General features: G+C 39.7%; 2 long non-coding RNA genes and 1 pseudogene across 2 annotated transcripts; all 3 read left to right on the top strand.

Annotated features, from left to right (window-relative positions):
- LOC122001888 lies at window positions 1-2576 on the top strand. The gene is made up of 3 exons (XR_006117517.1): window positions 1-607; window positions 681-781; window positions 2306-2576. It is a non-coding gene; the product is annotated as an uncharacterized LOC122001888 (long non-coding RNA).
- Window positions 2577-4572: 1996 nt separating this feature from the next.
- LOC121999557 lies at window positions 4573-6063 on the top strand (annotated as a pseudogene).
- Window positions 6064-6258: 195 nt separating this feature from the next.
- On the top strand, window positions 6259-7844 carry LOC122001889. The gene is made up of 3 exons (XR_006117518.1): window positions 6259-6579; window positions 7237-7380; window positions 7529-7844. It is a non-coding gene; the product is annotated as an uncharacterized LOC122001889 (long non-coding RNA).
- Window positions 7845-8417: the final 573 nt, after the last annotated feature.

Here is an 8417-nt window from a genome sequence, read left to right as displayed (position 1 = left end):
GTTCCCGATTCCTTTTTATTTCCCCAATTCCTCTTCCTCCGCCGAATCCTCTCCTCTCTACCTCGCGATTCCCTCTTCTCCCATGTCTCTGGCCGACGTTGCCATCCCAACACCATCGCTGATCTTCCGTTCCCTCCCGAGCCACACACCGCCGACCGTCTCCTTTTCTTCTCTCGCCGTCGTCGCTCGCTGGATCCATCATCGCTACCACCCGATCCTTGTCGAGCAGGTGCTGGTACCGCCGGGAAATCCCAAAGTTCCTCCCCGATAGCAGGGCCGACAACCCTCCGCCTTCTCCTTCCCCGTCGCCGCCGCTGGTCGCTATCTGCCTACTCCTGGCCGCAGACACCTAGTACTCGTCGAGAGCAGAGCCGAGCACCGGATCCACCCTTTCGATTGAACCCTAGTTGTCAATCCTCCGCCGTTGATCACTGGCTCTGGCTGTGGCTTAGCTGACGGTCGTTACTCATCCGGCCACAGGAAGGATTGCAGATCCCTACTTGCGGCAACCCCATCCCGTACCATATCGCGGTCACCACAGTTGGCTGGCATTCCTAGGATGGCGAGGGCAGCTGGACAGAACGAAGCTTCGTGCCCAAGCATAGAGGTAACAAACAGAGATTGGTTTTCCCTACTGTGTATTAGGAAGAGGAGTTTTGATGGTTGGCTTGTCCTTGTAGCTTCGACCAGCACTGTTCGTCGGCGAACCACATTTCCGGCCATCCCATTCTGAAAGTGATCCTCTCCAGCCATTAGTTGACGAAGGAGCAATCCAAGTTGGGTGAGTTGTGCTATAAAATGATTACATCTGTATTGGATTAGATTTAGGAAGCAATTGAGATGTGGATCTATTTGGAGTTGTACCAGATTTAGAATTGTGATAATCTATTGATGATGATTAATGGGTTGATTTGGTGAGTATATGGAGATACCGTTATTAATTGGATAGGTGGAGTTAATTAGATGATTTCATGATCATTATTAGAATCATTGAATTGGTACTGTGATTGGTGGATTAAAAATGGGATTTATCATTTAATTGGATTTGGATCATTAGGTGGAATTAAACATGATTACCTAATAGAATTAGTATTGTGTTTGGATTTAGCTAATTGTTCTATATGTGATTAGTTAAACTATATATCATGCGTTTTGTAGGACATTAATTTGAGACGAGCATCTCGGCATGAGATTATTTAGCATGAATGACAAATAAAGGCATATATTTCTTGTTTTATCTCTTTAGCACATTGATCTTGGTGCATGAGCTAAATGTTCAGATAGTTACTGTGTTTATCTTGACTCCACTCTTATTTTTCTTACGTTTGATACTTTCACTCAATCTTTGAGCTACTCGTTTCTGTATCTATACAGTCTCTCGTTGTTATCCATGATATTTAGTAGATACCAGTTACCAGATACTAGATATTGGATACCATATACCATGATTACTTGTTTTGGATGTTGTATGTTTACATACCTTACTGAGCATGCTGACTTTATGTAACATACCTATTTTCTGTTTATATATATATGATGATTGCTGCATTTTACGCATCATGTCATTACATGCATACCGGCGACCATGTCTCCCTTGTGGTTGAGAGGGTCGTTGGCCAGGGTCGCACGCTCGACCACTCATGGGTAGTGGTAGCTGGAGCGTGTCGCTTGTTCTATCGTGCTCTCACTCGCTTACTCATGGATAGAGATAGCTGGAGTTGTGAGCAGCATGAACCCCCATCGCAGACGTAGCTAGTTAGCTACTATACACCTGTCCATTCGGTCACTCGAGAGTAGTGGCGACCTTTGAGTGGTACAGTTGTCATCGATCTGGCCTCTCGACCATACAGGGGTCGTGGTGCAGAGAGGTGGGCGGGGTGACCATCCGTGCATACACTGTTATTATTATACATGTTGATGTTGTTACTTATTTATGCTGTTATTGTTTATTTATGCTGTTATTGTTTACTTATGCTGATATGCTCACATAGGTTGAGATATATACCTGAGGTATGAGTTTAGACACTGGTTTGCTTATTGATAATATGTATATACCTCACATGTTACTCATGTAGTTATGAGCAGTACTGTAGTAGGACTCTGCTACCCCTGACTTTCTATTACTAGCCTAGGATATGGTTTCAGGTATGGACACTTATTATGATATCACTGTTGTATCTGCTATTTTTCCCTACGAGACTGTATACCTTTGTATCTCTAGTTCTTTATTATGTTCATGCACTATCTGTCTATTACCCGCTGAGTCTTAGTATTCACCACCTCATAAATTGGTTTATTTCGCCAGGTAGCAGATAAAGGATTTATAGAGTCGCCTGAAGATCCTGTCAGCCAATCTCATGTCACATCGAGCTTCTCCTTTCGTTAGTGTTTCCTTTCGTATTGTTGGTTTCATACTTGTTCTTGTATTTGTGTATTCTTTTATATGGAGTTGTGTTTTGTGGTATCTTGTATTTGGTTGGGTGATGATGTGTCAAGCCGAGCCGGCTCGCAGTGAGTTGTTTTGTTTGTTTCATGTTCGTTATTTTATGATTTTCATTGTGCTATGTTTCAGTCAAGTGGGCTGCATTATTAACTGCATGGTTATGCTATATTTCAACCGTGTGAGCTGCATTATTAACTGCGTGGGTGTGTGTATATTCCAGCCGTATGTGATTGATGTATTTTGTATGTATGTATGCCTCAGATTGTCTCCGGTACAGGGGAGATGTTGTCGAATTTTTTCGGTAGAGACTGTTCTGGAGGCGTGATAATTTATTGGTATCAGAGTCAGATTTACGATCCCTATTTACTGTGTTTTGGTATTCCGTGATTTGATTTCTCGATGTGACTTTTCAAGTTTTGGGACTAGACAGCGACAGTAATCTCCAAGCTATAGAAGGTATGTTTACATATTGTTATCTTACATTTTTGTTTGTACATGCATAGTTGTTCTACTAGTTATGTCATGTATTAGTACTCTTTTGTTAGTATCTGTCTAGTTGTTTGTAGCATACATCACATGTGTTAGGTCAATCACTGATCACGTTTGACCCTACTGGAGATCAAGAATTACAGTCTCATAGGATTTCCTTTACCATACCATCAGTATTATTAGTTTCTGTTACCACTAGTTTGGTAGTGGATAGTATTTGCTAAATATCATGTTGTTTTGGTTAGTAGAGGACCGATGTACCCTTGTTGACTTGCTTAGTAGAGTATTGATCTACTCTAGTTGGTTCGGTCCGTAGAGGATCAATTTACTCTTGATGTTTCAGTTAGTAGAGGACCGATTTTCCTTTGTTGACTTGATCAGTAGAAGATTGATCCATTCTTGTCGGTGTAGTTAGTAGAGTACTAAGTATTTTTATTAGTTCGGTCAGTATGAGACTGAATTACACTATTTCATGAAGATTTTGGCCTTTGGTTTATTTGTGTTTGGCTAGATAACCTGGAAGACACATTTAAGTATATGACTTGTACAGACATAAAATGGATTGAATTGGTCGCATACCATTGTTGGTTTGATTAGTTTGTAGATGATCAATGTATCATATTCCATGGGGACTTTGACCATGGACTGTATGTACCTGGTAGGATGACCCAGAGGGTACATTTGGATAGATGCCCTCACTGATGTGGAAAAGTGTAGAGCTAGCTGCTTAACACTTACGTAATACATTTATTATATAGGTGTATAAATCGGTGAGTACATTTAGATATATGACTTGTACTGGTGCGGAAAAGACGAAGTTAGCTAGGTATCCTTTATGTGATCAGACACCATCACTACAAGAAAAACCCTCATAGACATCGGTGGAACAACAACAGTTTTAAGGAAAAATCGATGTCTTTGAGTATTTTACATCGGGTTTTCTAAAATCTGGTATCTATGAGCTCAGATTTTCACTCATAGACATCGGTTTTTTAGCCGATGTCTATGAGCGTTTTTTTTTTTGTTAATAGACACATGTTTTAACAGCGGTTTTTAAAACCCGGTGTTAATGAACCAAAAAAAAATAATTTAATTTTTCCACCAGCCAAAATTTACAACACTTCACAAAGTTCCCTCCAAACCTAAACTAATATCGCACCCCTTCTCTCAGCCTAAACCTAAACCTAAACCTCCAAGCCTCATCTACCTCTTCCCTTTCGATCGACGTCCCTTCCTTCTTCCCCTTCGATTGACGCCCCTTCCTGGATCGACGTTCCGTTCTGCCTCCTCGTCCGATCCTCTCTTCCTCCTCCTCCTTCCTCTCTTCGCTCTTCCCGGCTAAGGTAGGGGCCGACGAGATCCGAACAACGAGAGGACGCCCATGACCACCATGGCACGGTTGGTCGGCAACGTGAGGGAATCCGAAGGAAGAGAGAACAACACCGAGATCCAGGAGCTCGTAAACAGAAGGGACATCGACTTACTTCCTCCTATCCCTCCCCTCCCGCTATCTCCCCTTCTGCGCCAGATCTACCTCTCCGGCAATCACGACCTCGCCTTCGTCGGCGCCCTTCCGACGGCTCCCCCTTTGCCGCCACCTGGAGCGGGAGCGGTGATTCGAGGGGGAGGGGTACGAGGCGATGCACGTTCAAGGCAGGTGGTGGAGCGGCGACATGGGCGGCCGATCTGATTGTCGGCATGTACATCTGGTCGCATTTCCTATTTCCTGTAGTTTGTGGAAAATCAAATGTGATCCCACAGTCTAGGGACTTGGTGCTGCAATTGGTCGAAAGGTTTGTCATGAGGCAATGCTGATACTCTTATCCTTTTGTTTCTATTTATTGCTTTAGTCAAAAGCTACTTTCTGGCTTTATTTCAGGATTCTCTCTGGACCGAAAGCTCGAACTATTCTATTAAATGGCGCTGTTCGGAAGGGGGAACGCATAGTACCACATGCTGTACTTGATCTACTCATGCGGGCGACTTTTCCTGCTTCTACAGCTCGAGTCAAGGTTTGCCTATTTCCATGGAAGATCTCCATATTGCATAAAATTTTACGATGAGTTCCTAATATATCTTTCTGCAGGCAACTGAAAGATTTGAGACGTTTTATCCTACTCTAAAAGAGTTGGCTCTTATTGGTTCTGGTACCAAAACCACAAAGCAAGCATCACAACAGCTTTTGCCTTTTGCCATCCAAGCGATTCAAGAAAGTATAATTGAGATGTTGCATTATTATGTGTCCTAGGCTGATGTTTTCATAGTATGACTGTACTTAACATGGAACTTATATACAGATAATTCCGAGCTAACAAAGGAAGCGACGGATTTGTTCATCTAGTGTTTGACTCAGAATGCTGAGTGCTATAAACAGTGGGTGAGTTGTTCTTCAAACGTACTATTTATAGCTTTTATTATTTTGTAAACCTTTCTAATTGCTTTAACTGTTGTATCATGAAGGAAAAACTCTATGTAGAGAATGTTGGTGCGACAATTATTGTTCTTCGGAAACTCTCCACTGAGTGGCGAAATTACTCGGCCAAAATTTCCCCCGACACTCTCAAAGTATCACTTAAGCATTTGAGGGCTAAAGTAAGTATAGCTACTATCAAATATTTCTAATTTTCTTGTCCAAGTTCAGTCATTTGAAGCTCACGGTTTTTGGATTTCCATCCTTGGCATCTATCGTGTGCATGATATGATAAATTTACTTATTTGTTGCACTTGTATCTAGATGTGGTCAGGTTTAGTTGCACAGTGTTTTTCAAAATTTAGTTGCTGATCAGAATCTTTTTCTTCTTATTTTCTCTATCAAAGAATGAAGATGCCCTGTCAAGAAACACAGACCCCAGCCAAGTAGCATCCATCAAAGAAGCTGACAAGTACTGCAAGACAATTTTGATGAAGTTAACATGTAATTTTGGCTCCATGAAGGGTAGTGTTTTGGTGCTTGTGCTGGGAATTGGTCTCTTTTTCACTCTTTCATCGAATGCCGAGTTAATTAACTCGGAGAACATCAATTGGGAGAAATTTCAGGTGTTGTTCAGTTCTCTCCAATCCTCTTAGAACAACTTGGAGTTTAACCAAATTTTACCAACAAAGGAGATAGGTCAAGAAAGGATATGATGGTGCTAAATTCAAAGATAATAATAAGTTTGGTTTTTCACCTCGGCTAGATAACTATCTGAAATTGCTCTGGTGTTCGTCGTTGCAGCAAGCTACTCCTATTGCTATTTGCTTTCCATCCCACCAATGTTACGCAAGTATGGTTTTCATCTTGTTTTGTCTGGAAACCGTTACTACATTTCTGATCAGGTACTCGATTGCATGTCAAATTCATCTTTATATTGAAACTTGTGTCTCAGATATTTAAAGCATATTCAAAGTTTTATGTGCTAATTAAGGAATATATATTCAATGTTAGCATTTTGTTTATATATTGGAATATGTGGAAGTCGTTAGCAATGAACCTGGATGTATGAAGACATTCACAAATGCAGAATGCCTTAAAGCACATATCAAAACTTCTCACCTTTATGTTGATTGTGTGATTTGTGGAACAAAACAGTTGAAGAAGAATATTAAACGACATGAACACATGCATGAAGCAAGTGAGGTGACTGAGAGGACAAAATGTAACTTTGAAGGTTGTGAACACACCTTTTCAAATGTAAGACCTGAATTTTGTGTAGTTATCGATTTTCTGTCACTCAGGCCGTCAAAGCTTAATTGCTATTTGGAGGCAATCTAGTAGCACTTTTTCAGTTAATAGGATGAGGTTAAAATCATGACCAAATAAAACCATAATATGTTTGCATCCCAATTTGTGCGCCATCAGGAATTTGGTTAGGACATTGTTCGAAGCTTAACCTCTTTGCAAGAGACTAAGACATGCTGAAACTGTTATTGAGGTTGATTTTCCTGTATTAGAAGCAGTTCTTGAACTAGGAGACAATTATTGAATATGAATGGATCAAAGGTAAAGATCATAGAGATGTCTAATTTGAGCCTTTTTAACAGAAGCTTAAAACACCTAGGCAAAGACAATTATCAGATATGAACGGATCAAAGGTAATTTGAGCTTTTTTTAACAGAGGCTTGGAGTATGTAGGCAGTTAAAATAGATGTTCAAATGGCCTTTTACCACATTCATTATTAATTGCATAAATGCACACTTGTTGATAAGGACAATTTATTGGAAGATCACCCTTTTTTTCTTCTCATATGCATCACTTAATTTATTTCTGGATAAGCAATCAATCTTCTATTTAGTAACTATAAAGTATAGTTTTTGCGCCTTGTAGGTATCAAATCTCAGACAGCACATAAAAGCAGTCCATCAAAATCTTCGTCCATTTGCATGTAGATTTTCTAAATGTGGGAAGAAATTTCCCTACAAGCATGTCAGGGATAACCATGAAAAATCTGGTGTGCACAGTTATATTCAAGTAAGTGTTTAGTCTAAGATTTATCTACTAGACTTGACATGGTGATCTGAAATGTTAGCAAATTCAATTTTAAATTTTGTTTGAATCTGAACAAATATTTAATCTAGGTTTGCATGAATTCTGAGTTGCTTTGAGCTTCTTGTTGCAGGGTGACTTCCTAGAAATCGACGAGCAGTGGCAGTCACGGCCACGAGGTGGACGGAAAAGAAAGTGTCCTTCTATCGGATCTTTCTGCAGGAAGAGGATTGTTTCACCTGAGCAAGCATCAACGCTTATGTACAATGTTCTCCGGAACATGATGCAAGCAGAGTTTTGCTGGTGGGACGAAATAGAATAGGTGATTGTTTTTGTGCAAGAAGAGTTTCGTTTTCCCTTCTACCCAACTCTTTTCCTTGCTTCTAATTTGAGTTTTGTGCAAGCAGAGTTTTGCTTCTAATTTAAGCATTCAAATTAGTCATCTTGTTACCTGGTGCTCTTACTACTTTTTCAACTATGATTTTTGGTCTTGGTTTACTAATATATTATTTATGTATTTTTACAGTTTACAAATCTCAAGTATTCCAGAGTTGAAATTGATAAAGTGCGGTTCGAGTGGGCTGAATGCATGCTAAATTACATTTGAAGTGCGGTTCTACCTTGATGTGTTAAAAGAATGTTCTACCTTCATTTTGATATCTATTAGCTAGCTTTTGATGTAAAAAGAATGTTTGGGTATTTTATGGATATTGTTGTAAGAAGATTATTTATATAATTTGTGAATATTTGTGTATTTTATGGATATTATTGAATGAAGAATATTTGTATAATTTATGAATATTTGTGTATTTTTTTTTTGTTATTGTCGGTTTTTCATTGTTTCAGAAATCAAATTTGTGCTGTTAAAAAATATACATATTACATCGATTTTCCACCGCTGTAAAACCGGTGTTATTAACTAATATTACATCGGTCATTTACCGCTGCAAAAACTGGTGTTATTAACATACAATATTACATCGGTTTTACACCGTTGATGAAACAGTGTCGTTAAGTGATAC

The sequence above is a fragment of the Zingiber officinale genome, chromosome 7A, assembly GCF_018446385.1.
Source record: "Zingiber officinale cultivar Zhangliang chromosome 7A, Zo_v1.1, whole genome shotgun sequence".
Lineage (NCBI taxonomy): Eukaryota > Viridiplantae > Streptophyta > Magnoliopsida > Zingiberales > Zingiberaceae > Zingiber > Zingiber officinale.
Note: the sequence above shows the minus strand (reverse complement) of the source record. Positions and strands in the feature narration are given on the sequence as shown.